Raw genomic sequence first — 26,940 nt, forward strand, 5'->3', positions numbered from 1 at the left:
CATATTTTGTGATGATGCACTTTCTGCATGGCTCAGTTATGAATGAACTGTCATTACTGTCAGGAAAAGAACTGCTAACCCTGAATTCCCACTACTAACTCCCAAAAGCTTTGTTGAATAGCTAAGGTAGCATATCTACGATTCTCTTTATTGGTAGCGATGGAACTTGTGACCACTGATGTGTTGAAACGCGACCTTGGCCGTAATCTACATTTGCCTTAATACAAGGTTTAACTAGAAGTCGTGAGTTTCTCAATATGCAGCCCTGAATGTCCAACAAAAAGTAGCATAGAAAAGTATTTGACACCCAGTTTTAAATCAGTTATTTTGGACTTGCTTTAATCAGGAATACCAAGACATTTTCAAAATTCAATGCAGTCTATCACAAGAAATCAAACTTATATTAGAAATAAAAAAGATTCAACAGAAACAAAAACTATTATTGTTATCAAATAAACAATAAACATTCACGAATTTAAAATGAAATAATAAACAGAAATATTTGCCTTGGCAACTAATTGAAATAAGTTGAAGTTGAAGCGCTACCAATTACTAACTGGAAAATGGTAAAAAATAGTAATAAACAATCATTAAAAAATTAAAATAATAAAACAATACAAGTACAACTCAATACTAACTGAATTCAAAAATTGGTTAATTTAACCTAAATTGATTAATATTTAAAAATAACAAAAAATAATAGTCAAAAACACTATTGATTATTATTTATTATTCTTTTTAAGTAGTATTCTATAAACTGGACTGTATTGCTGAATATCTGTCCATCAAAACTTTCTAGTTTTAACCTATACTTAAAGTTATTCTATATTTAACTTTCATATATTTTTTTTATTTCCCATCAGAGGATTCCCGAATATTTTTTTCCACAAAGGAGCTGTGGTTTTAATCAGGAGTTTTGAGGGGTAAAAGCACTAATATCTAGCAGTGCCCCTGACATCTTTATCCTCTTCAGATGTTTGTGTTTTGTTATCGGGTTTTGGTTTCTCGTCTCCTCCTGCTTAGTGAACACTCACATGCTGATAAATGTAGGGTGACCAAAACGTGCCAAATTCTTCCCAGAACCACTGTTTCCGAGCGGGCCCAGATTTCTAGATTGCCTAAAATCCGTATCCAGGTCACTTGTTCCCATACACAATTGGTCTGCACAGCGCAAAGAAAAAACGTGGATCATTTTTCGGAACTACTGAAATTCCTGGCCAGAGGGTCCTGGGGAAAGTCTGGCCGTTTGGTACCCTATCTAAAATGTCCACAAAATACGCCATGTTCCCGTTTTCGAACAAAATATTCTAGCCGAATAAATTGGTGACATTGAACTCGAAATCTTCACGTACTTTCCACGAGACAAGCTTAGCGACCCGGCTCCAATCAGATAATCCGTTCTGCAAACTATTGCACGCGCAGTTCATGAAAAACAGCACATTGAAACGCGTGTGGTCCCAATGAAAAAGAACCCTGCTTTGGCGTTTTTCATGATAAGATTCTTGAAGAACATTCTTTCATTTCTGTGAAATCGGTAACTTATCGAGCATAGCGAACATTAACGTTCCAAATGAGCATCGCTTCATTTTCTTCAAGCGAATCTGAGTGCGAAGCAACCAACTGGAAAAAAGAAAAGAAGAATCGTCTATTACGCCGTCATGAGGAAAGACTTCCTCTGAGGACGCCACAACAAAAACTACCTTTAAAAATCAATCAACGTACAAAAAAGATGCAAACGTGTCCTCACGAACACTTTGAGGAAGAGCTGGCTCTCGGAGCTCCGGCCTTGCTGCTCGCGCGGCATATGTACGGCTCCCAACCGTCAGCCCCTGCGGATGGTTTTTGATGGTTAGGTGTGCTTTTGCCCCCATCCAGTGTGTTAAGCACTGCTACTGCTCTGATCTCTCGATACGCACGTGACCCCCTTCCTGTGGACACAAACCATCAGATGAGATGATTGGCTGCAGCTGAGAACACATCTGGTCATCGCAGTTAACAGCCTATAGAATAAGAATTCTCTTCCCCGTTCAGATAGGTGTGTGTCACTTACTTTGGAGGAAAAACAGGCTATCTATCCACGAGGTAATTAATGAGTACCCATCTAATTGGACTGCCCTACCGAGACGCTGAAAGGAAAAAAACACGATAAACATTACTTATAAAATGAGTCATTTTATTTGTATCCACAAAACATACACATCCCCAAAACATACATACAGTATGTGGTATTTGCTATTAACAGAAAGACAAATATATCTGCTAAATATAAATATGGCCCAATATATGCCCAGTAAAAACTGTTCAATATTATTACAATTTAAAACAGCTGCTTTATATGTGAATATATGTTAAAATGTATTTTATTTCTGTGATCAAAGCTGAATTTTCAGCATCATTATATACATCTATCATTACAGTCTTCAGTGTCACATGATCCTTCAGAAATAATTCTAATATGCTGATTTGCATGCTCCCAAAAACATTAGTGAAGATAATTATTAATGTTGAAAACAGTTGTGCTGCACAATATTTTTCTGGAAACTGGGGAATCAATGCAATTAACAGCTGTAAAGTATGGAGTGCCACAAGGATCTGTCTTAGGCCCTCTGCATTTTTCATTAATATATGACGCCCGTGGAAATATTAGAAATATGGGATTTGTTCCCATTGTTATGCTGATGATACCCAACTATATATTTTGTACAAGACCAGGTGAAACATCTAAATTATCTAAGCTAACAGAGTGGTGAAAATGTAAAATGTAAACGATTAGATGACCACTATAATTTTTTAAATCGCGTTCAGAACCGAGAAATGATAGCTATTGCGAGCCAACTAAAAGCAGTCACCGAATCTCTTTATTTTACTGTTGCATCTAGAATGGATGTACGGGTATTCCTCTGCAGTCAACTATGTGGGTGTGGCTGTTAGGTAGCAGGAAAAGTTCGACGTACAAAAAACCAGGATTCTTCCAGGCTACGAAACATGTTACTCCCGTTTCTGATGCAGTAAAAGTTCTCATCTTTCACTGAGCGCCTCAAGACTGGACTATTGTACACACGCGGATGCCGGGGTGGTCACTTGCTTTCATTTAAACAAGCTACAGGTAGTCCCCAATGCCGCTTGCTAGCCTCCGTACCAAGGCGCACGACGTATATAGCTCATACACCTTTGAATTTTACAACTCTTATGCACAGGGGCCCTCATGAGAGATTCATTATCGTTTCCCCCCCTATTACCCCCTTTATCCGGCCCTAAATGGCTTCGCTCCTGCCTCCATAACTCGTCTTCAATCCAGGCTCTGCAATCCATCCTTCAGTGTACCTCCTTGCTGCCTTACCCTCCTTAATTAAAAAAATCCACACTGCTTTGTCGATGAACGGCGAGTTTCTGCGTTTCCGCTACACCCGTGCCGCGCACCACCCGCCCACTAACTTTCGCCCTGCCGGTTCCCCTTGCTCTCCCGCTTCCCTCCACAGTAACACCGCCCCCATTCAGGCCGTAGCGCGCAGGTCTGCTGTTCCGAGCCACCCCTAGCAGCTGGGCCATCCGGCCCCCCCCCCCGGAGCCACCGGCCGCCCCTTAGGGGCCTGTCCCCCGCTCCCGCCGCAGCAGTCGGTAAACGTTCTAGCGCTAATGCAACCCACTGCGGACCCCGGCGTCCACGCGGCCCTGACCTCTGCCCTCTTGAAAAGTAACAATTCTGGCCCCATGTGAATATATGCATTCCGTTGAGATCGAGCAGTATCCCGTGGCACCGCAGGATCCCGCGGGGTGCCTCTGCTCAACCCCCCCTTTTGTGTTGCCCCAGATGCCCCCGTGCACCTCTCCGGTCCCTGAGGGGGCAGTAAATGATGACATATAAATTATTAAAAAATATGGATTTGAAAGCCCCATCAGAACCAAACGGAGCGGAGCCCACAATGCATGCATTTATAAGAAAAATGCCTTTTTAATCTTTATTGTGCTGCGTAAATAGTATGAAAGCTTAATAATAGCATAATTTCTTGATGCTTACTAATGTCTGGTTAAATTGACCCCGCATTTAAAATATAATTCCTGTGTGAATTCACACAGTATCTTCATATAGCAGCAAACTTATGTGACATGACCTCATATAACACACTTTAACATCTCTCTTGTTAATACCCTGGTGACTGTCTGAAGTTTGGAGTGAACTCCAAGAGAACCTTTGTTCGGTCCACTCTCCATCAGATTTAATGCCCTTCCTTTTGCTTAGTTTAGAACAATATGGTTGCCATCCTTTCACTCGAGTGCACCACGTACGTTTGCCGTGCTACCTTTGTGCTGTGTAATATTCAGCGTAATGGTTTCAGCCGTTTAGTAGCTTCACTCCTACTCAGGGCCTCCGGCGCTTCTCGTTCAACCCTGATTCAGTCCCATTCGTGCGGCAACACACAGCGTCGGTCCGTTACATGGCGCTGTCGCCAATTTTGGACTTTACTCGCGTTGGCCCAGACCTGTAGCGCTGTCATCGGTACACTAGAGCGCACAGGTGTAGACTAATGCAGGGGGGCTGACTGACTGTTTGCCGCAGCGCTATCGCAATACCGTTATAAAATTCCCGATGTCCGGGCAACAAACTGTCTCTTTTTTTAGACTTCTCTCTCATCTAGTTTCGCCCCCCCAGCTCCCCCCGCAAGCGTGCTGCTTTTCTTCCTACATTATTGCACTATTGCTGTTCTACCCCAGTGCCATCAAAGTGTTACCATTTTTATTGTGTCATCTTTTGGCTGTTTCCTCGCTTGCCCTTCTTTTGCACAACTGTACCCCTTGTCTCCCCCCGGCCCAACCTGTGCCCCCTCGAGACTCCTGAAGCGACCCGACTTTACTGCCTGAATACATGTTTCTCACCCCAAATCAAAGTGACTCAGTGATTCCGCGATTCAGCCACTGAATGCATCGGTTGACATGAATGATTCAATAAGACTTCAAGCTCATTAAGACGGGGGGGATTTGTTGCCACCTACTGGTGGTTTTAGTTTAATATTGAGTGCATTTATATTTATTTTTAATATTGCGAGCCTTTCATTTCTTTTGAAATAATTTCTTATTTCAATATAACATTTTTTAAACACCAGTTAAAAATTAATTTCCGATAATTATTTATGCAATGTCCAGTAAAATATCTCTTCATAAAAGCTGAGTTTTTATGGTTGTTTTATTCAATGTTTTTTATGGTTTAGCACAATAACAAATTTATATTTAAATATTTATTTTATAAATATTTAACATGTATAAAAATATGTTAGTTTATGTTTTAATGCACTTATTTATAAATTGCTTATATATTGCAAATTACAAGTCATGAATTAAATATCAATTTAATCTCAATGTAAATATAAATATAAAAAAAATTGCATGTATGTAATGAGTCCACTGGAGCCGGCGCGCAGTGTAGTGAGCCTGCCACAAGTGCAGATTTTATTAAATCTCGCAAAGTGACCAAACAATAAGCTAAGACTTGACTTGACTTGGACTTGGCATGAACGGGCTCTGTGTAAACAAAAACAAGAACTTTCTCCCCACAGAGTTTAGCCGGGACAACACTCGATGCGAGGAGCTTTATGGTCAATCGGCCTCCCCATGTGAGGGGCTATGGAATACTAAACAATAAAGGGTCACATGAGCATAAACCAGCCAATGAGCAAACAGATCTGAGAACTACGGCCACCGACCACTCCCCCCCATTGCTGGTAGCACAGAGCCTTGCTGCAACCCGCCAGCCAATCAGAACATGAACATAAACCCCAAAAACCAAAAACAGGCGTGACAAAGTAATTTTATGAAAGCTATTTTTTATATAAAGCTACGTTTTGAAATGTTTTTTGCAATGCTTTTCTCATTTAACACATTAACTGAATTTTTGGCCGGTAATTCGCCTCAAATTTGATGCATGGTTAATTTTCAATGAATTAATCAGCACATCAAGTAATTAACTGCGATTTTTAATTTAAAATAACATTTTAATCGGCTTGACAGCCTTTATATTTCCCCAGACATATATGAGACTATATGGACACAAGAAGAGAAGAACAAGAGTCTGAATTTTTCGACATGCATCTACTCTTTATACTTTCACAAAGATCTCAACAACAAAATGTTAAAATCTGCAATGCGACTTCTTCTTCCCCTCCCACCCAGGTCAGCCAGCAAACATTTTACACAGAAGGCTGCGTTCAACGGGTCTCCCTCACACAATAGAAAGATCTCGACGAGTTTGAACATTTCCGGCCCTCACCTCAGTTATCATGGAAGGCTTTGAACGTCTGATCAAAGCACACATCAAGCTCTTCCGGCCCGGACGCCACAGAGCCGAGAAACCATTTGCATACAGATAGAATAGATGGATAATCGAGGACACTGTGCCCTACATACTAGCTGTGCTGTCCAGCTTCCCTACATACTGCACTACACAGCCACTGCATCTTCAGGGTTCGGAGCAAGCAGCAACATTCAGAGTGTCTCTGGACAAACATTACTGTTACCCACCAGTACCAGGTCACCTGAGGGTCGGGGGAGCCAGACGTGATGCAGGTGAACGTCACTGACTCCTGGTAGTCGGCGGTGGCGTTGAAGGACTGCTGCGGCACTGACAGAACCGGAGGAACTGAAACGATACCAGACACACATATTTAACATCTGTACAGGTGAAGTCAGATGCTTGTTTGAATCGGACGCACTGTGGTCCAGTATTCAAACCTCAAACTCGGACTCACTAGAATCCAGTCTCTTGGACTAGTGCAGTCCACAATTGATTGTGTTTTGTTGTCGAATTTATTCCAAAGCATATGTGACTATAAAATCGACACGCCACATGAGATATCAAAAGAGAAGCATGGAAGTGAAGTGGCTCTTTACATTTTTTCTCTTTGCACTAATCATAACGATTATAATAAACAAGATTATTATATAATAAAATATAAATATATATTGTCATATAAATAATAATATTTAAATAAATAAACTATGTATAAATATGACATGATTTCCTGAATATTACTGCAAAAAAAAAAAAAAAAAAATATATATATATATAAATATATATATATATATATATATATATATCTATCTATATCTATATATTTATATATATACACATATATACACATTTATATATATACACAAACACCCCCCCAGATATTACACTATTTTATATATATCTCTCTATCTATATCTATCTATCTAGTCTATCTATCTATCTGTCTATCTATCATATACACAAAATAATAAATAATATATTGAATAATATGGAACTAATATTTAATATTTCTAAGGGATTTAGTAAAACACACATTAAATATGTATTACAAAACCACAAGCTAAATATATAAAAACATATAAATATTGCATATAATATTGGGAACATATAATGAAAAATGAAGAACCAGATATTTTTCTTGACAGAGTGACAAAAAGGTTAAGTAAGATAAAAACAGAAATAAACATCCATATTTCAACGGTACAAAAACACAAGCTGATTTTAATGCATTGAATGTTTGCGTTATTGAGCAATGAGAGCATGTTTCTGGTCTTCAGTTTTTTTGGGTAATACACGTGAATTATTAATCAATCAGTCAGCTGTTGCTATTGTTGTTTTAAGCTCCAGTTCCTATGCAAACTTACCAAAGAAAACTTTTTTTTTTGACCAAATGACATTTTTTCCTCGACTTTTCTCAGAGTTGCTTACAATGAAAATTGTTTAACTGTCAAAGCGTCAACGAAGCGTGTTTTTACATTCAGGTTCTCAGTCTGATTCCCTTTAAATGTCCCGAGGAGTAACGTATGTCCTTATTCCCAAACAGCTCTCGGACGTGTAGGTGAAGCGAGCTGAATCCATCTGGATTAACGAGAGCTTTAAGAGAATCAAACAACCCCTAAAAATGTCTTCTCTCCGCACAATCATTATTCATTAAGCCTCCTGTTTAGAATTCAAAGAGGCTGAAATGACTCTGGGGTTTTTTTTTTTTGGTGATGCGTATCAGCGAAAAGGACGACGCCAAAATGGGACGCGCCCTCATCTACAGCTGACACATTCCATTTTAAAGGATCGAGGGGAGATGCGGAACAGAAGTTGGCGGAACATTCGCCCCTGTCGCTGCCCGCGAAACCGCTCTCTGATAATGCAAGTCAGGGTTAGGGCGCGGGAAGAGCACGTCTGCATGCTAATCGTCGGCGGTTAACGCCTCCAATGCTGACAGTATGCGGCCAGAATAGTTAGAAGAAACACAGACGCAGCAAACAAAGAACCAGTGCGGGTTCTCAAGTCAATGGCTTCAGTAATGCGAAGGACTTAACGCAACCGATTAAAGTCTCTATTAATGAGCTGACGAGTTGAATCAGGTGTGTTTTTCAGAAATAGAGACATGTTCTTAATGGGAGTTCAGTATATAACATATTACATGCATGCACAGTTTTAAGGCAGCTTTAATCATCTTTTTGGTAACTTCCATGACTTAACTGGCCATGACATTGCATGCGCATCAGTTTCATTCGCGACTTTGATATGAGAAGTATTTTTGTTTTATAAAAGTTTTTTTTAAAGCATTGAATTTGAAGTTAATCCCGCAATATGACTATTTGGTGAACAGACATTGTTCATTTGTCTGAATGAAAATGTAGATGGTTAGCATTAACTAAATGTACAAATCTATGATTTTTATTTTTTTTTTGATGGGAAATGAACATGAAGTATATGTGGTTATTGTGTTTTGCTGGTTAAGATGTTTGTGGTGGTAAAGTCCCAGTTAGAATCCAATATAAACCAGCTTGAAGAGACTAAAAAAGCTAGATCTTTCTAAATGTAGCATGTTATCAACTCAGCATCTTTTGCACTCAATCTTTCTGCTGACTAGATTTGTGACTAAAATGTTTCAATTAACATACAACTTCCAAGCTTCTGTGACTCACAAGCAAACGGCAGACCTTATCTTCACGAAACGCCGCCCGTCTTTTCACAGCGCATTCATTTTACCTTGTTATGCAGCATGGAATCCGTGTTCAGAAGTTTGATATAGCCGAGGCTCTACCTGAGGACGCTGAACACACACTAGTATTTGCACAACTCATCCTTCTTTACACTGGATGTGACTTAACACGCCAAAGCCGATACAGTGCATATGCATTCAAATTTAACCGCCTCGCACCCCTTATAGCTTTCAGGAAGATTCCACGAAGCTCGCTCAATGAGGCGCGGAGACTATTTGCACCCAAGATCATGGCAAGGTGCCGTCTGCCTCGGAAACAGAACACCCTGCTGCTTAAACTCCCCACATTAGCGAGCGCTGACTAGCCAGCGTTGCTGACGCGCCTGGGCCTAGTGGTCCATAGACTGGAGATTGCATCCAGAATCTTGCCCTAGCTTTGTATTCCCAGCCTTGGCTGATGCTTCGCCGGGAGATGTACACTCATCGGGGTCGTTGAACAACGAAACGCCTCACCCCTGCCCTTTGACCTGCCGTCTTGGAGTTAAATACTAGTCATGTTGCGATATGTGTGCCAGCTGCTCGAGGCTCGTTTCGGATCACTGTGCTTCCAGTAAGGACACAGATTGATATATGCCTGAGGAGAGATTTATTAGGAAAGCTTGTTGGACCACAAGATTTTATTGGTGATGCAGCTTCCCCGATAAGGTGTAGTGAAATACAGCATTTAAATCGATTGTGCATTTAAACTTCCAATGTAATTTACAGCATCCGTAATCGTAATTAATTAAAAATAAAAATTATATGTTGAATTAAAAACTGACAAAAAGTTCAACATTTAAAAAAATAGTAAAAAACAAAAGAGAAAAAAAAAGTTACAATAAATAAAAAAAACAAATTACATTCAAAAAAAATAGGTAAAATAGTAAAAAAAAATAAATAAATAAAAATGTGACATTACGTAAAAAAAAACTTTTTTTATTTACATTTTTTAAATGTTGCAAATAAAAACAGTAAAAATGTTACCTTTATTTTTTTAAATGTTACATTTAAAAATAGTAAAAATTTGATATTTGAATTTAAAAGTTACATTTAAATATTTAAAAAGTTACAATTAAAGATGTGTCAAATTAAAATTGTTTCAAAAATGTTTAATTGAATTTATAAAGCGTTACATTTAAAAATAGTAATAAATAAATAAAAAATAATAAATAACATAAATAAATCAATAAATAATAAATAAATAAATAATAAATAAAATAAAAAATAACATTGCCTGTAATCTCAGCCTGTAAGCAATTTGCTTTCTTCTGATTTTATGCTTAAAATAGCAATAGGATTTTAAATATTGTGGGTTTTAAATGGGTTTTTACTTTGGATATTTTTGTCCTAAAGGCTATGAGTGTAACCATTTATTTTATCTAGTGTAACATAGATTTGATGAAAGAAAATTAGAGATGAAATTATAACAATTCCAATAAAAATATACATTTTTAGCAAAATGTCTTATGTTGTTTGGATCATATAACATAGATGAGTAGCCTGAGCTCAGCAGACAGACAGCCCGACAGAACAGACAGATAGATAGATAGATAGATAGATAGATAGATAGATAGATAGGAGTATAGATAGAAGCTAGCTCAGATAGTAGATCCCACGGATAGAGATCATCTTCTTTCTATTCTTATTGTATCAGTGTTATGATATTTCTTCTGATTGTTGTTGAGTTGGTGAAGTGTTGGCGGTCCAGTCTGTGACAGGTGCACGCGTGTTCAGAGATCAGTGCCCCAGGGACATTGGAAGTGGTGAAGAGCGAAGCTCTTACCGTTGACCAGCACCACGATGTCCCATGAAGTCGATTTCTCCCTCGGGCCTCCACACGCGCCTCGCATGGCGGTACACTCCCTAGATCAGCTTTACTCACTGCGCCGGATCTGCAGGTTGTTGCTGGGAAGCCACCTGAAGTCTCTGCCTTCAGGAAAGACACCAAACAAAGACGTCACAGCTGTGTGAGACTGGTCTACAGTTGCTAGGACGGTTCCAAATGGTTGCTAGTGTGTTGCTGTGGCATTGCTAGGGTGTTTTGAGTGTTTGCAAAAATGTTGCTATGCAGTTGCTACCTGTGTTCTGATTGTTTGTGTTGCAATGCAGTCATGGAGTTCCAGTTTGGTTGCTAGTTGTGTTGCTATGTAGTTGAGTGGTTTTCTTTGTTTGTGTGTTGGCATGCATGCTTTTAGGTTGTTTTGGACGGTTGCTAGGCTGTTGCTAAGGTGTTCTGAGTGGTTTGAGTGCTGTTGTAGGTTGTTCTACAATGTTCCCCTGTTCCCAAATGCAATGCTCAACAAAATGTAATGTGATGCTGTGATCGTCGATACTGATATATTTGCTTTATCAAATGTCATCGTCACAACAAAATGCCCTGTGTCTGTTGCCCCAAAAAAACATTTTCCACCGTCACAGTCCTGGAATCTTCGGATTGATCGCTAAACTAAAACCCCACCAGGCAAAGGTTTTCTAAGTGAACTTAAAAGTCATTGTGTTATATTTAAAGCATTTGACAGAAATATAAAGCCCCTGTGTACTCTGATGAAAGAAGAAGAAAAGATGAGGATTTTAATCAACAGACCCCCTTTTTTCATTTTTCGGCACACATAATAAAAAAATTTTATCATCAATCCTCAAAACTGTCATTCTACCTCCCCATTTCAAGGACGTTTGCTAAATGAAACACCTTTCCGGATTACTGCCTTGCTATCCTGGCTTCTTCCTATTCCGGTTCGGCTGATTAAACTGCACCATGGTGTCTGGGTCTCGTTCAGTCCGAGATGCGTGGGGCTGGGGCGCCGGGTGTGGTGTGGGTGGCCCATCCCCCTTTCCATTCTGTCGAGGTGCATTCTGGTGGTGAAGCAAGTGCCGCTAGCTTGTCCGATTTCGGCCTTTGACATTCTAATTAATGGGTTGAACACCTTCACCTGTAGACCGGGGCTTTTCGTTTTTTTATTCCGGTGCAGCATGCGAACTTGACATCCGCACGTAGGACGCCCGTAATGTGGGTTGTCGGTCAGATCCCCCCTTTTTTTTAACGAATTCCGACGTAAGTGCTTGGTGATGTGGTCCTTTGTTGTAATCCTGGGGTGGTGGGGAGTCTGTTTGGTGGTTGTTCGGTGGCTGTTTTGCAATAACCCCGAAGAATCTGTAAAAGAGGAGTGTGGTGACAGGGGTCAAAAGTCTCCCCTGATGCTGAGGTTAAACGCCCACTAAGTGCACCCCATCGTCCTCTACTTTGTGCTTTACACTCTGCGGCCTGGGTGATGGACTTTCCCATTTGCTGATACTCTCCCGGTGTAGCTTCCCGCTGCGGCGCTAATACCTTAAATGAGTGTCTATTAGGCAATCACCCTACTTCATGCACCCCACTCACCATTTACACCATCTGATCATCACCTATATGTAATAACCATATTCTTACTCCTCACCTATACTGTGGACACCTTCTTTATGTTCTTTCGAGTATTTTCCTCTTTGTTTCTATCTTCTCTTTTTTGCTTCGTGAATTTTTTTCAGATGATCTGGCAGCCCCAGTTCCCCCGCCCCCATTTGCGGGCCAACACCCCCCTCCTCTTTTTTTCTGCTCGCCCTTGGTCTCTCCACAATTTCGGCCTTTCCCCCTTCTACCACCAGCGTTGTGTGTTATAAGTCAGAACTAGTGCCGCGTCCCCCGATAACGAGCCCTTCACCTTCTTCTTTTTCATTCCCGTAGGTGGCCACCCGCTTCCATTCCCCTTGACATATTTTTAGAAATGATAGTATATTTACTGACCAAAAATAAAAAATATTTTATTTATCAAAACAAGCAGAAAAATAGCACATTTTTCCTAAGCTCTTGTGAAAATTTAATGTAGCAGAAATCCCAAAGAGATGAAACCGGAAATACAATATCTGGACTGACAACTTACAAATAATCAACAATCAAAACAAAAACAGCATCAAAAAGTAAACCACACACTTAAAACATTTTTTAATTAAATTAGATTACACCTTCAATAATAAAGGTCTGTTGCCTTACTATTATTCAAGTTGTTAAGTATTAATTTTTATTAGTAGTAAATTATCTTATGTTATTATTATTTATTATTATTGTAAGTATAATGAAATGGCGTTTAAAACTGCATTTCAAACTATCCAGATTTAAATAATCAAGCTGAATCTGGATCACTTAAAATTTTTTTGGAAAAAAATTGGTTAAAAATAATTTGGTGAGTTAAATTAATGGAGAAATATTATTTATTTAGCATGAATTTTTTTTTTTTTTTTACATGCACCACAGTAATTCCATGATATACTGATACTCTGTAGTACCAGGTTATATATATATATATATACATGTGTCCTGCAGCACAGAAGCAGTCATCAGTAGCACAGGTGTATTTTGTAGCACAGACAACAAATACATTGTATGGGTTAAAATTATACAATGTATTATAAATCATTAGGATATAATGAAAGGTCATGTTCCATGATGATATATAGTAATTTCCTACCATAAATATATAAAAAACTTAATTTTGATTAGTAATATGCATTGCTAAGAACTTCATTTGTAGAACTTTAAAGGTGATTTTCTTAGTATTCAGATTTTTTTGCCTACGGCACCAAACATTGTCCTCCCCTAACAAACCATACATCGATGGAAAGCATATATTCAGCTTTCAGATGCTGTATAAACTTCGAGCTTGGAAAAGATTGACCCTCCATGGATTTGGTTTCATGCTCTAGGTCACATATATGCGAGAGTGTATGGAACTGTGAGTGTTGTTTTTACTGTTGGGTCTAGGCGTGATTCTCGGTTCTTGTAGAACCAGGACCGCGGCTGGCACCGGTGAACTGATGACATCACAGATCTAATTCTCGCGTCACCGCTTCTGCGAGAAACTCCCAAGCGGCGTCTTCACTCCTCGAGGAGCGTCAGCTTCTTCTGAGAGCAGACAAACACAGCGCCATCAAGCTCCAGCAGCGCTTTTACACTTTTAACTACATCAGTTAACGCTGATGGGGAAATACTTCTACAGCATTTAATAATCTTAGTTAATGTCAATCTCATCTGATTAAAAATCCAAATTGTATTCCAAGGTTTCCTTATTTATTTAATGAACTTAGAGTTAACAAGAATTTATTTTAGCATTTTATTAACTAATGCTAACAACATGATAAAAAATTAAAAAACTGTAAATAAATGCATTGCTCATTGTCAGTCAATGCTATTTAACACATTATTTTATTAAATGTTACACACAATTTAAAAAGAATAAATAAGACCTTAAAGCGTATTTTGCTTTATTTATTAACATTATAAACAAAACTAGACTGTTAGGTTACAGTAGGTCAGTAGAACAAGTTGTACTTGAAAAGTTACATACTGTCAGCATAATGAAAGGAAGTAACACTATCAAAACATAGTGTTCTACTCTCCGAATGATGAACGCAACCACTGAGTTCCGAGTCGAACTGAATCAGCTCTTTTTACTGCTAACAAATGATTATTTTTTCTCCTCGTCTCTGTAAGCTTTGAACGTGAATGGCATTCAGTGCATTTTGTAAACAGACCAGAATCTCTCGCTGTTTGGCTGAAATCATGTTTCTGTTCTGTTCCGAGCACCCCACTGGGTCTCAGTCCCCAGAGATTATGTGACACAAGATTCTTCAGTCTGGGAACAGACTGTACTTTAGTATTTTATCTGAGCAGCAATCACTGAATGAGGAAAGCAAACTGTTGTGTTGGCTCTGATTAAGAGTGATTTTCTTTTTTTTTTGTATTTGTTGTTTTTTTGTTGTTTTTTAGTGTATTGACCTTCATAATGTCCCAGCAGTTCCTGCCTGAAATGACATCAACAGCAAGAAAGGTTAGAAACCGCGAGCCGGTTCTAATCCAAAACAAGTTCTGTTTTTTCTTGAGAAATAGTACCGTAATTGTGTGGAAATTCATAACTTTCGGTTTCAAAAACAAAAGTTTGGCTACCAGTAGGAAATTACTACAGAAATATATTGCTACGGCAATAACTTAAATTTACTAATACAACCGTAATAACACATTTTTTAAAAATAAATAAATTACATATTTATATAAGCCTCTTTCTGGCATTTTTGTGATTAAAAAAAAATTTTATTATATATATATTTATATATATATATATATATGTACATTAATAAATTAATAAATTAAAGCAAAAGCTATAGAATTTTGAAAAAAACATAATTAAAAGGAAATTTTGATATAGAAATATAATTGCTATTGGCAAACTCAACATACCAATAACAAGAGTCATAATAGCAATCTATAGTGTTGTGTGGTGTATATATATATATATATTTATATCATAGTATATACTAATCAAAAATATTTTTTTAAAAATCACAGAATGCAGAGGAATCTAACAAAGATTCAAATGAGAATTTGGGGAAAATAAAAATTCTATTAAAAAAAAAAAAAATAAAAAAAAGTACAAATCAGAGTTCTTCATGACAACCCTGTAAAAGTTCAGTTTAACTCAAAAATATTTTATTGCTATACTATACTAAATTGTACCTTTGCAGAAAATAATACCCACAGTGATACTAAAACATAATAAAAACAATAAAACATTTTTTATTTTCATCCAGTTTTAATTTATGTGGTATACCTTTGTTGCAGCACAAAATAAAAATACTATTTTTATATAAACTGTCATATTTTCAATGCGAATGCATTTGAAAAGATTGACTGAACTATTAAAGTTTTATGAATTTAATTTGATTGCATTTGTAAATCATCACAGAATGCAGAACAAAAATACAATATACAAGAAAAGAAACAGAATTTCGAAATAAAAAAAAAATACTATTGCTACTACTAAAAAAATAACAATTAAAGTTCCGAGAGCAATAGTTCCACTATGTGCAAAACGATATCGCACTGTCAGCACGCAGAAAGTGAATGAGTTTTCACCTAACCCAACACCGGCTCAACAGGTAGTATAACAAGTACAGCCGATCTGATATCTGATGCCGCTTCACATTTGAATGAAATCTGAAGTGAAAATGTAATCGTTATGATGTTATGTAAACCTCACAGGTCTTGCTCTATTTCAGATGAAAAGTGCTTTTAAAGAAGAGCCATGAGGAGGACGGTGTGTGGCTTCGTTGCGTTCTGCCGATCTGAATTATCAGGTCAATGTGACAAGCCGCTTAATTTGCCCTCAATATTAATGAAATAATCTAGCGATAACCTAAACCTCTGTGTCTGTTGTAAGATGAAGAAGTTCAACTCTGCCCAGAAACACCACAGTATTCAAGGAAGACTTACTGAAAGGTCGATAATGATGAGCATCATGAAACATTTCATCATCATTTCAGAGGCTCATATCATTATTTCACCAGTAACTGCAAGTGAAAATCACACCGGTAGTCCTCAAGGAATGTGTTACGGATTTTCAGGGACATTTAGGCATTGCTTAAATCAGTTCCTTTATTCATATGCACATTCCTTCATCAACTCACGGTAAATCTCCAGCACCACCGCGGCCTCCTGGCTTTGTCCCTTGGCGTCGACAGCCTGGCATCTGTAAATCCCAGCGCCCTCGATGATGCAGGCGCTGTAAATGGGTCAGCCTGGACCGCACGCGCCATCCGTGATGCAACGATGACTCTCTGATTCGAGATGATGCGCTCAGCCGTTGTTGAGGACTGAACCAGTTTATGCTCACCGGCTCACCAATAACTGAAGAAAAATCAACATATAGGCATTTATTAACACAGTTAGAAGAAAAACCTCACATGCATGCTCCCATAGAAACAATTCCTGCATGAAAAATCCAGTCGCATCTAGAGCGTTTATAGCCTACTCATTTGCGACAGATCTGGTTTTACTCCTGTCTGAGCTTACTCCTGTATTCAAGCTCTTGCCCCAGCTCTGGTCGCTGTTGGCTTTACATGAGAGGCCACATGGAGGAACGAAGCGAAGCGCCAGATGCAGACTCCAGGTGATCTGCTCTGTAAAGCTGCTCTGCTGAAGGTCATAAAGCAGCCGTGTGGGAGTCTGTTTTTCTGGCCCTCTGCAATCAGAAGGGCCTGAACTCCCAACCTCTCCGTGAGAGCGCTGGAGTCCTGGGACGAGTCACATGTGAGGGACTTGTTAGCGAGTTTAACAGAGTTAGAAAGATGAGGAGAAGAGAGCCGAGGAAAGACAAAAACAGCAGAGCTTGTAGCGCTCAGTTTTCTGGATTAACGTGAGGGGTAAGTTTTTTTTTTTTTTTTTTTTTTTTTTTTTTTTTTTCTTGTTTTTTTGTTTTTCTTTTTTTTTTTTTTTTTCCATTTGCTTCCATGATGCATAGAACACCAGAAGCCACCATTCATGATTTTGCATGCTTTTGTTTTTTTTTGTTTTTTTGAAAGGAATCAGCCCTTGATCAGGTTTTAAGTGAGTAAAAAGAGTGCAAAAACATAAACGTTACCTTGAAGCATAAAAATCGGCATATCAGAATGATTTCGTGAAGATCATGTGACACTGAAGACTGGAGTAATTGATGCTGAAAAATACAGCTGCGCATCACAGAAATAAATTACAGTTTAACACATATTCACATAGAAAACAGCTGTTTTAAATTATAATAATATTTCATAATTTTACTGTATTTTTGATCAAGTGAATGCAGACCTGATGAGCAGAAAATTCTTCTTTTCAAAAAAAAAAAAAGAATAAAAAACTAGCTTTTGAACTGCAGTGTATTAACTTTTAAAGCACACTGCAAATGTTAGTCCACATCTAGTCATCTAAAAACATTCAGATCATTGAGATGTATATTTGATGTGATAAGTCAGGTGTGTTAATGTGTCAGCAGGTTTCGTTCTTACCTGTGCATGTGAAGGAATTTTGACTCTCCAACACTCAGTTCCACTTTATTCAGTGATATTGACACCTGAAGCACCGCTGTGACAGAAAAGAGAGAAACACAGTTACTTCATCATAATCAAGTCACATTTATTTGCATACATATATAGCGCTTTACACACTACAGATCGTTTACAAGCAGCTAACACAAGAGTGTTCATGTTTCAAAATGAAAATGAGGCCAGTGATCTCACATTGGTTCAGTCCTCTACGAGATCAGATCTCAACATCCTCGTTCCAACTGTGGCTCAGATTGCAGCTCGACATGAGCGCTCCACCTATCATTTTGACCGCTCCGCATGACAGAAGAGTCTTATTTGTGCTATTTTTCCTCCTTTATGAACTAACACCCACATCGGAGACCAACACCACTCCTGTTTTAAATGCAATTTTCTTCTATCTTTTTTGAAATACAAAAAAACAATATGCATAACAAAGCTGGAAATGATTGCTGAATTAAACCCAGTACTTGTTTTGTGTTTTCTAATGCAGGATCTGATTCCAAAGCATGTCTGATTGTGGTTTTGAGTCACTCACACTTTCTTGGGGTTTTCACTTACTAGCAGAAAAAAACACCACAAGCACGCCAGTTCTGTCTGAATCTGAAATCTGAACCGTGGGACAATTCGGTTAAACTCTCGCCCAGTTTCACATGCATATAGATATATATTTTAGCCACACATTGCATCCAAACAGACACAATAAAGCCTTATTTTAGTAAAGTGTTTTGAACATATTTTCATAAGTTAAAATGACACATTAATACTACTCTTTTTTCATTACAACACAAAACTTTTGACTCACATTAAAAAAGTCTAACATTAAAGATCCTTTTAGTTTGAATTGCATATGAAATTTTCATGCATTTGGGATGCAGATTTAATAATATTATATGCATATGCATAATATGTCACCTAATGTGATCATTGTGTCACAGTATGCTTTTAATAGTGTTCAGTTCACATATGGCATTCTTTTAAGATTTTCTGTCATTTTTTTATTGAATAAACTGACCTTGCCTCAATACACAATAACCCAGGTTTATATATCATGATTTAGTTCCAATTTGTTTCAGTCTCATACATTTGATCTCACTGAATATTACTTTATCACAAGAAAAGCCATGTTTAACCATGCTTTTTTTTAATGAATCTAAATTGTTTTTCACCACCGAACAGATTTTATGCTGATTTAAATAATTTCATTTTTATTTCACAAATAATTATGATATTCTGAGTGCAGAAATCTATCCTGTTTCTTTTATGTATCACATTTTATGTTTTTATGCGGCAACAAAATCATACACCGTAACCTCACATGTTTTCTTAAATAAGGGAAAATAATTCATAAAAATACGCAAACATTTTCTTAACTTCGTTTAAAAGATTCTTTTTTCTGGGATAGTCGTTCAGTCAAAATACAAGGACAGGTACGAACAAAAATGCATTCAGGTTTTATTAAAGGCAATTATAAAATATAAATTAAAAATGTTTTGTTTTTTTTAAAAATATTAAGTAATGTGAGAATATAAATCCCTATCCTGAAACAGGCTACCCCTTTAATAAATGTTCCGATGAAAGTAAATTTAAACACATGATTCATATTATATAAATACTGAAACACACCTGTCCAGTTTTAATGTATTTTAAACAAAAAAAAAAAATCTGAAAAATAAAATGGTGTAATACTTGTGTAGCTCAGAAGTAAATATAAGCACAGGCTCATAGGCTTGACATTTATAAATGCTTGAATTCGTTCTAAATAAGATACGCACATAACTTCATAAGTATTAAATCTTGCTTCTGTGAATTAGGGTTTTTTCCTTCATTTCCCTCATGACGGCTAGTTGTGAATTTTATTTATTTCTTTTTACTTTTTTTTGCAAATCATCATTTTTTTTTTTTCCAACATGCTGTACAAAACAAAGGTTTTTAATCTTCAAATTTTTGTTTTTCAAATTTGCTCTTCAGATCTCACAGAACAGTCCAGCATGCATCAGCATGACAGAAAGCCACCTGTAGATGGCACAGCTGGCAGCAGCCGTTGTTAAGGTTGTACTCCTTTGTGGTTGTGGCCCGTTTGTAGTTTTTGTCCTCGTCTGGCGAGGAATGTCTAATTTGGGAAGCTATGGGCTGACTTAATGACCAAAGAGCAACCTGAACTCTGGCAATTAGAGACTAACGGCTGGCACCAGGACTGACTTTGATGGCTGCCCACCTGAGGTGGAAGGAAATGTCACTAGGAGCTGTAAGAGGCAAACGTGCCACTAGCTTTTAGAGCCACCGAGCTCGTTGTTTGCATTTTCAAGCTGGAAATTAAATTCCTGTCATCAGTTTATTTCACCCGCAGGTCGTTCCAAACCCACACCGCGGAGCACAAAAGAAGACGTGGGCGGTGGACAGAATTGTCATTCTGTGCTAAACTAAAAGTATTTGGAGTGTAACTGAAGACTTGAAGTGAATTAATGATTCCAGATGCCTGTTGGGTAACACAAAAAAAACAACACGTACGACGAGCTTGATTTGTGGGACTACTCTGATTAGAGCGTTCATTATCATTCTCACGGCCCGTTTTGGCAGGTGTGAAAATTAATCTGAAATCATGCCCACGCAAAATAATAAAACACAAAACCTTTGCGAGTCATTAAACTCCAGAAGAGTTACAGCGGCATAATGCACATAAACAACGTTTTCTAACAAGCTCAAGACAGCTTAGGCAGAACAACTTCACAAATAATGAGTGTTTGCTGTGTTTTAAGAGCCCCGCTTTGCTGAGATCCTATCATCTATGATTGCTGTAACTCAAGCACAAAGTCTCTTCTGCTCACCGACGCTGCATTTATTTGAATCAAAAAATATTAGTCAAATTGTAAAATACTTTTTTACAATTTAAAACCAGCTGTTTTTCTATGGTGAATGTATATTAACTGTAATTTATTTCTGATGATGTGCAAGAGCTGTATTTTCGCAGCACTCCTACTGGCATCTTCAGTGTCACATGATCTCTTCAGAAATCATAATAATATGCTGCTCGAGAAACATATGTACATACGCATGTAACTTTGTGGTGAAGGCTGGATATTTTCCATTTAAAGAAATATTGCACAAATAAAACAATCTTCTCTACCCCTTTCTTTAGAATAACCTGCCCCTAGAGAGGCCGAGTATGACCTGCATCATTTTAAATCTCGTTTAAAAGGCCATCTATTTGGCCCAAGCTTTGGGTCGAGCTTGTTCTTTGACTGTCTTGGTTTCTCTATGAATTTTAAATATTGTTATGTTAATGTTCCTGGCTTTTTGATTTCTTTGTGTTCTTGCTGAAGCTTGGTTTTATTGGAACAGCACTTTGTCCAACTAAGTTGTTTTTAAAAAGCACTATACAAACAAACAAACAAACATCAAGGATTCATTATATTTGTGATCAAAAGTGACAGTGGAAGGACTTCATAATGTTACAGATTTCTGTTTCAAATAAATGATGTTCTTTTGAACTTGTTCAATTCATCTGTGACAAATCCTGAAAAGTAAAATGGTACCAGAGTTTTTCACAAAAGTGATCGTGCAGGTCACACAAAAAGAAAAAAAAAATAAAATAAATAAAAACAAAAAAATTCATTTGCTTTTTACTAAATGTCCTTTAAGGGTAAGCAGTTGCAATCAATTTATTTTTAGTTACTTAACAATTATTTTTTGTTTGTTTATGTAGCTAAAATAAATTAGGTTGCAACCACCATATTATTATATTTTTTATTTTATTTTTTTTTATTTTTTTCAGTGCACAACTGTGGTTCAAACATTGAAATATCAGAAAATTTTCTTGAGAGCAAATCATCCCTATTAGAATGCTTTCTGCAGATCATGTGACACTGAAGACTTGGAGTAATGATGCCTGAAAATACATGCTGCAACATCAACAGCAATAAATTTACAGTTTAACAGATTATTCCACCATAGAAACAGATATATTAAAATTGCAATAATAGTTCACAATTTAAACTGTATTTTTGATCAACTAAATACAGCCTCGGCGGAGCGGAGGAGAGACTATCTTTCAAAACTGTTTCAACCTTCTCACTAACTCATTATGATGGCAAACAGCAATCACCTTGCATTAACTGTAATTAAACACAGGAAAGGACGTGCCAGGGGCAAACAGCAACTAATTGGGACTGTGATTGAACAGAGAAATCCAGGCGGCGCGAGAGTCCTCGGTGGACGTACAGTTACGGGGTTGAGTGTCACAGTTGGGTGCTAAAAGAGTGCCAGTGCATGCTGGGATGTGTTTTGTGTGACACAGACACACGCTGAGACGCCCTCAGGCAAAAATACTACTCCTGCTGCTTTCCCTCCTTTGGGACTGCAGAGAAGGAGGTTTGTTGTCAGCCATCCTCTTCATGTTTTCGTTAAAATGCGCTCTAAAGGTCCCCACAACGCACCTGTGAGAATCCAGCTGTAGCTTTACCCTGTTTACTTTACGCGGTAACTCTTGCACTGAAGCGGATGCCTGTCTCCCTGTCTGAACCTTCACAGTATCTGAGGACTGTACAGTACAGTTATACACAGCACTATATGGTGCACGGCTGGGAATCAACAAGAGCTTCTGGTTCTGATTTCAACAATTCTGCTTCCCTAAAAACGCATGATAATAAGATTCTTTGAAACTTGTGAGGAAGTAGAACATGCATTAATCAATAATGACCTGCAGTTCAAAGAACCGTCCATTGACGTGAGTCATTGATTACTTTTGACGAATTTGTGTCAACTGTTATGCTAAATCCAGGAAATCATTTTTCATTTTTATTTTGTTTGCATTGTTTTTTTGGCGGGCGCGGCCATTTTATTAATTGAAAAATCTGTATTGCTTTAATAAATTATACTGTAAAATATGATATATGTTATTTATTTTTAAATCTTTTTATATTAATACACAGTTTAACTGAATTTCACATATAGATGTAAAAAACAGATTTTGAGGAGATATTATACATTACTGTATATTATGTTTTTTTTATAATACTGAAAACCACGATCATTATTGGGGGGTAGATATAAATATATACATTACATAGAACAATATTCAAATGATCTTGCATTTTTATCATTTTACGTTTGTCATTTTATTTTTGGTAAAATTGTAGTAATTCTGTTTTTGGTTTTTGTCATTTTTATTTAGTTTTAATATTTTTATACTTGCTTTAGTTGCAATTTTATTTCAGTTTTTCTTCAGCTTAAACATATTTATGTAGAAAAAAAAAACGTATACACACACACCACCACACCACACACACGGACACCACACCACACACACTAGCATATATATATATATATCTTATATATATATATATATATATATATAATATATATATATATTTAGTGTGGTTGCCAAGCTCTAAACTGTAATCAAAAAATAAAATTCCATTAAAGTTTGTCAATTTAAGTTCAATTAGCCTTCATACAATTTACTTAAATAAATAACTAAATAACAGAAAAAAAAACATAAGGCAGGGAACATATTTAGGAACAACATTAACATGCAACTTGGAAGAAAAGACTAAAATAGTAATTACATGTACTTGAATAATCTTTGATTATATTAAAAAACTTCAAAGCATCATTTTTTACAGGTGTAGTTTATTGGATGTTTAAAAGTAAAACCTGTAAAGTTTTGACCTGAAAAAACCTCAATCTTTTGTCGTATCGAATGATTAAATAAATAACCACATTCTTAAGCTCGATCATATCAAGTGGTCTCAAAAGTTCAACTGGCTTTAATATCGCTGCTCAAACAGCAGAGAATGGAGGGCAAAAACACCGAGGACATGCATGAGTGGAATCAATGCAATTAAGAAGTCGTTTCGATAAAAGCATCTGCCAAATGCATAAATGTAAAAATGCAAATAATGGCCAACAGACCCTTTTTAACCACGGTAAAGTACTCATGATCCTGAACAGTAAGGGCTAATATTCCCACATGAATACAACTGAAGCATATAAAACTCATAATGCATAAATGGACTTTATGGTCGTCATACTGCTTCCTGCTTAGTCGTCACCTTTGAGCAAGTGACAAATAAAACACATAAAAAAGTATATTATCTTAACATGCTAATGCATACCAGGAGCCATTAAGAATCAGATGTGTGCACAGTAATTGATGGCTTTTGTAAGATTTTTAAGGTCTGGATCCTGGTTCTGTTGCTGCTGTCATGCTCGTCGTCTCGTTTGTGGTTAATTAAACGAGCCGTAGGTTTTCTCAGTGGTGGACAGTATTTGGCCCTTTAGGTGAGTCTCACGGAGAGCTCGAGAGCTAAAATACAGACTACAAGAATGGAGGAGACACGTCAAGTGCAGAAAACTAAACTTTTACAACTTACTAAGAGTACTGGATTTCACAAGGCAGGATTTTTTTTTACTGTCAAAGTCCTTGTTTAATTCACATGTTTACTTGCTTGGCCATATGAATACCTATATATACACATATAAACATAAAAATAAATAATACTCTCCCTTGATGTCTGGTTTTGTTAGGAGGACAATATTTGTCTGAGATATAACTATTTGAAAAAATCTGGAATCTGAAGGAGCAGAAAAATCAAAATTTTGAGAAAATCACCTTTAAAGTTGTTTTTCAAATTAAGTTCTTAGCAATGCATATTACTAATCAAAAATTAAGTTTTGATATATTTAATGTTTATGAAATTTTACTAAATATCTTTCATGGAACATGATCGTTTACTTAATATCCTAATGATTTTTTGTCTTTAAAAATAATCGATAAGTTTTTGACCCATTCAATGTATTTTGGCTATTGCTACAAATATACATCCGGGCGACTTAATACGACTGCTTTTTTGCTCCAGGGTCACATAAGTCAAAGGTGTTTTAACAGAGAGGGCTTTCAATTTCTCTATCACCCCATAAATCAGCAAAAAAAAAAAAAAAAAAACTTTTAAGGATATAATGGTTGTAATAAAAACGTGAATGATATATGAACCCCTCGGGGGGGGGGGGGGGGGGGACGGCAGTAAAACCCTTCCGAAAATAGATAAAAATAAAAAAAAATAAAAAAAAATATATACATAAAAAAGAAAGTTTGGTGTGGATCAAATAATGTTTTTAAATAATTCTGAATAATTTTTACTGTACACTTTTAATTTGATTTAAATTAAAAATATATATATTTAAATTGGAAATATAAAAACTGTAGTGCACATCATACAGATACATAAAAAATAATCATCTATGTGACTAGATAGAACACTAATAAAGGTGTTTATATCAACATTCTACTCACTTCAAAAATATATAATTTGTATAAATGTGTAGATATATATGCACGTTTACGGGGTTGTGTGCACGTGTGTGTACTTAAACTCCAATAATACATTTATATTCCTTTAAAACAGACAAAAATGCACGAAAAAAATCATGATAAAAGTATGAAACCATAAAAAATAAAGCTTGACGAACGGCAAATGCGAACAAAACACTACAACAAAGAACTAACAAGTATCAGCATGTTTTCCGTAGCAGTCCCGCGTGTCTTGTATCTCTGTGTAAATAAGCACTGTTCCTGACAACTGGCTGTGCATTCACACCGTCTCTACAGGCTCGTGTGATGCTGTCTGTCTTTCTTTCCCATCAGTTTTGATTCCTCGGGTCATTTCCCGTCAGCATCGATGCGGCCGGCGAGACTGTCAAACACGTGAGACCATGCATCTGTGTTCATTTCCAGGAATCTGATCCAGATCCCAGCAGATATGGTTAAGAACGCGTCAGTGTGAAAGGTCACTGTTTTATCTCGTGAGCCCCCGTCCTGTGTGTCATTCTACTTTATTCCTGTCCTATTTCACTGACAGCACAACATCTTCTCGCAAAAATCTGCCCTAAAGCCTTTTGTAAACGGTTCCTTCACAGCTGATTCTGAAGACGTGGAGGACGGATTCCGTCGTACGGACAGCTAGAATGAATATGAATGCCAAATGAAATAAGTCCTCAGAGAATAACACGCTCAACTGATGCTCGTGAGATGAAACGGCATTCCACATGAGCAGCCATAAACATACACAAGCCTTGCTGAAATGTGCTGAAATGTGCCAGAATGCATTCCTTGCAGTGATTCCTAGCATTCACCGTCAATTACATTTAGAAACAATAATATATATAATTTGCCGAGACAAACCTTTTTTGTATATACAAGTGTCGATTTTTTTTGTCTTTTTAATGTTTCTAAAAAATAATTGTTTTTTTGCTCACCAAGGTTGCAGTTGGTTACAGCAAAAATACGCAAAACAGTAAACTTGTGATTTAGGTTTCTAAATAATAGATATTTTCAGAAAGCAATATATTGTGATATACAGTTGAAGTTATTAGTTTGCATGTAACTGTATGTCATAACTGTATACTTGCTCACTGTGGCCGTGAGCTTTGGTGGCAGATGGTTTTGAGCCCTCTCGACCTGGTGACTGATTGAGTTTGTTTCTTTCCTCCTGTAATGACATCTCTGCTTACAGTAAATTAGATGCGCGTGCCTTTTTTCATCAAACTGAGAAAATAATTACAGGCCTTCATATCAGTTCCTGTAATTAAAGTCCTTTTGTTTCAGGATACCGCTCGGTGCAAAGGATATTTACATGACATTACTAGAGTAAACAAAGAGGTCCAGAGGAGCTCAGCGAGAGGAATTACTGTTCATTTATAGATTCACATCATGTTTCATTATACTTTTCACCTTTTATCTCAGACCTTTCTTTCTAAAGTTCCCTTGAAGGAAGAGAGTACAGATATAAAACCATGGTGGAGGCGGTGTGGTTCGTATCAGGGGTTTTATCATTATCCTAAACGAAAAATTAAAAACATAAAATTTCCATTATGAACGGAAACTCAGATAAAATGAAATTAAACACTTTAAATTCAGCCTAGAAAAAAGACTTTTATTTAGATTATTATTAAGATGTTTTTTTAGATGAGTTTTTTGATTTAGAATGTGATATAAAAATGACAAAAACTTACTATGTGATTTAAAAACTACATAGACATGCAAATAATATATAGAAAAAATACAATAAATAGA

At 36.9% G+C, this 26,940-nt stretch overlaps 1 pseudogene; it reads right to left on the reverse strand.

Annotated features, from left to right (window-relative positions):
* Positions 1–26,368, reverse strand: part of LOC122135773 — a 73,003-nt pseudogene extending 46,635 nt beyond the window's left edge.
* Positions 26,369–26,940: the final 572 nt, after the last annotated feature.

The sequence above is a fragment of the Cyprinus carpio genome, chromosome B1 (assembly GCF_018340385.1).
Source record: "Cyprinus carpio isolate SPL01 chromosome B1, ASM1834038v1, whole genome shotgun sequence".
NCBI lineage: Eukaryota > Metazoa > Chordata > Actinopteri > Cypriniformes > Cyprinidae > Cyprinus > Cyprinus carpio.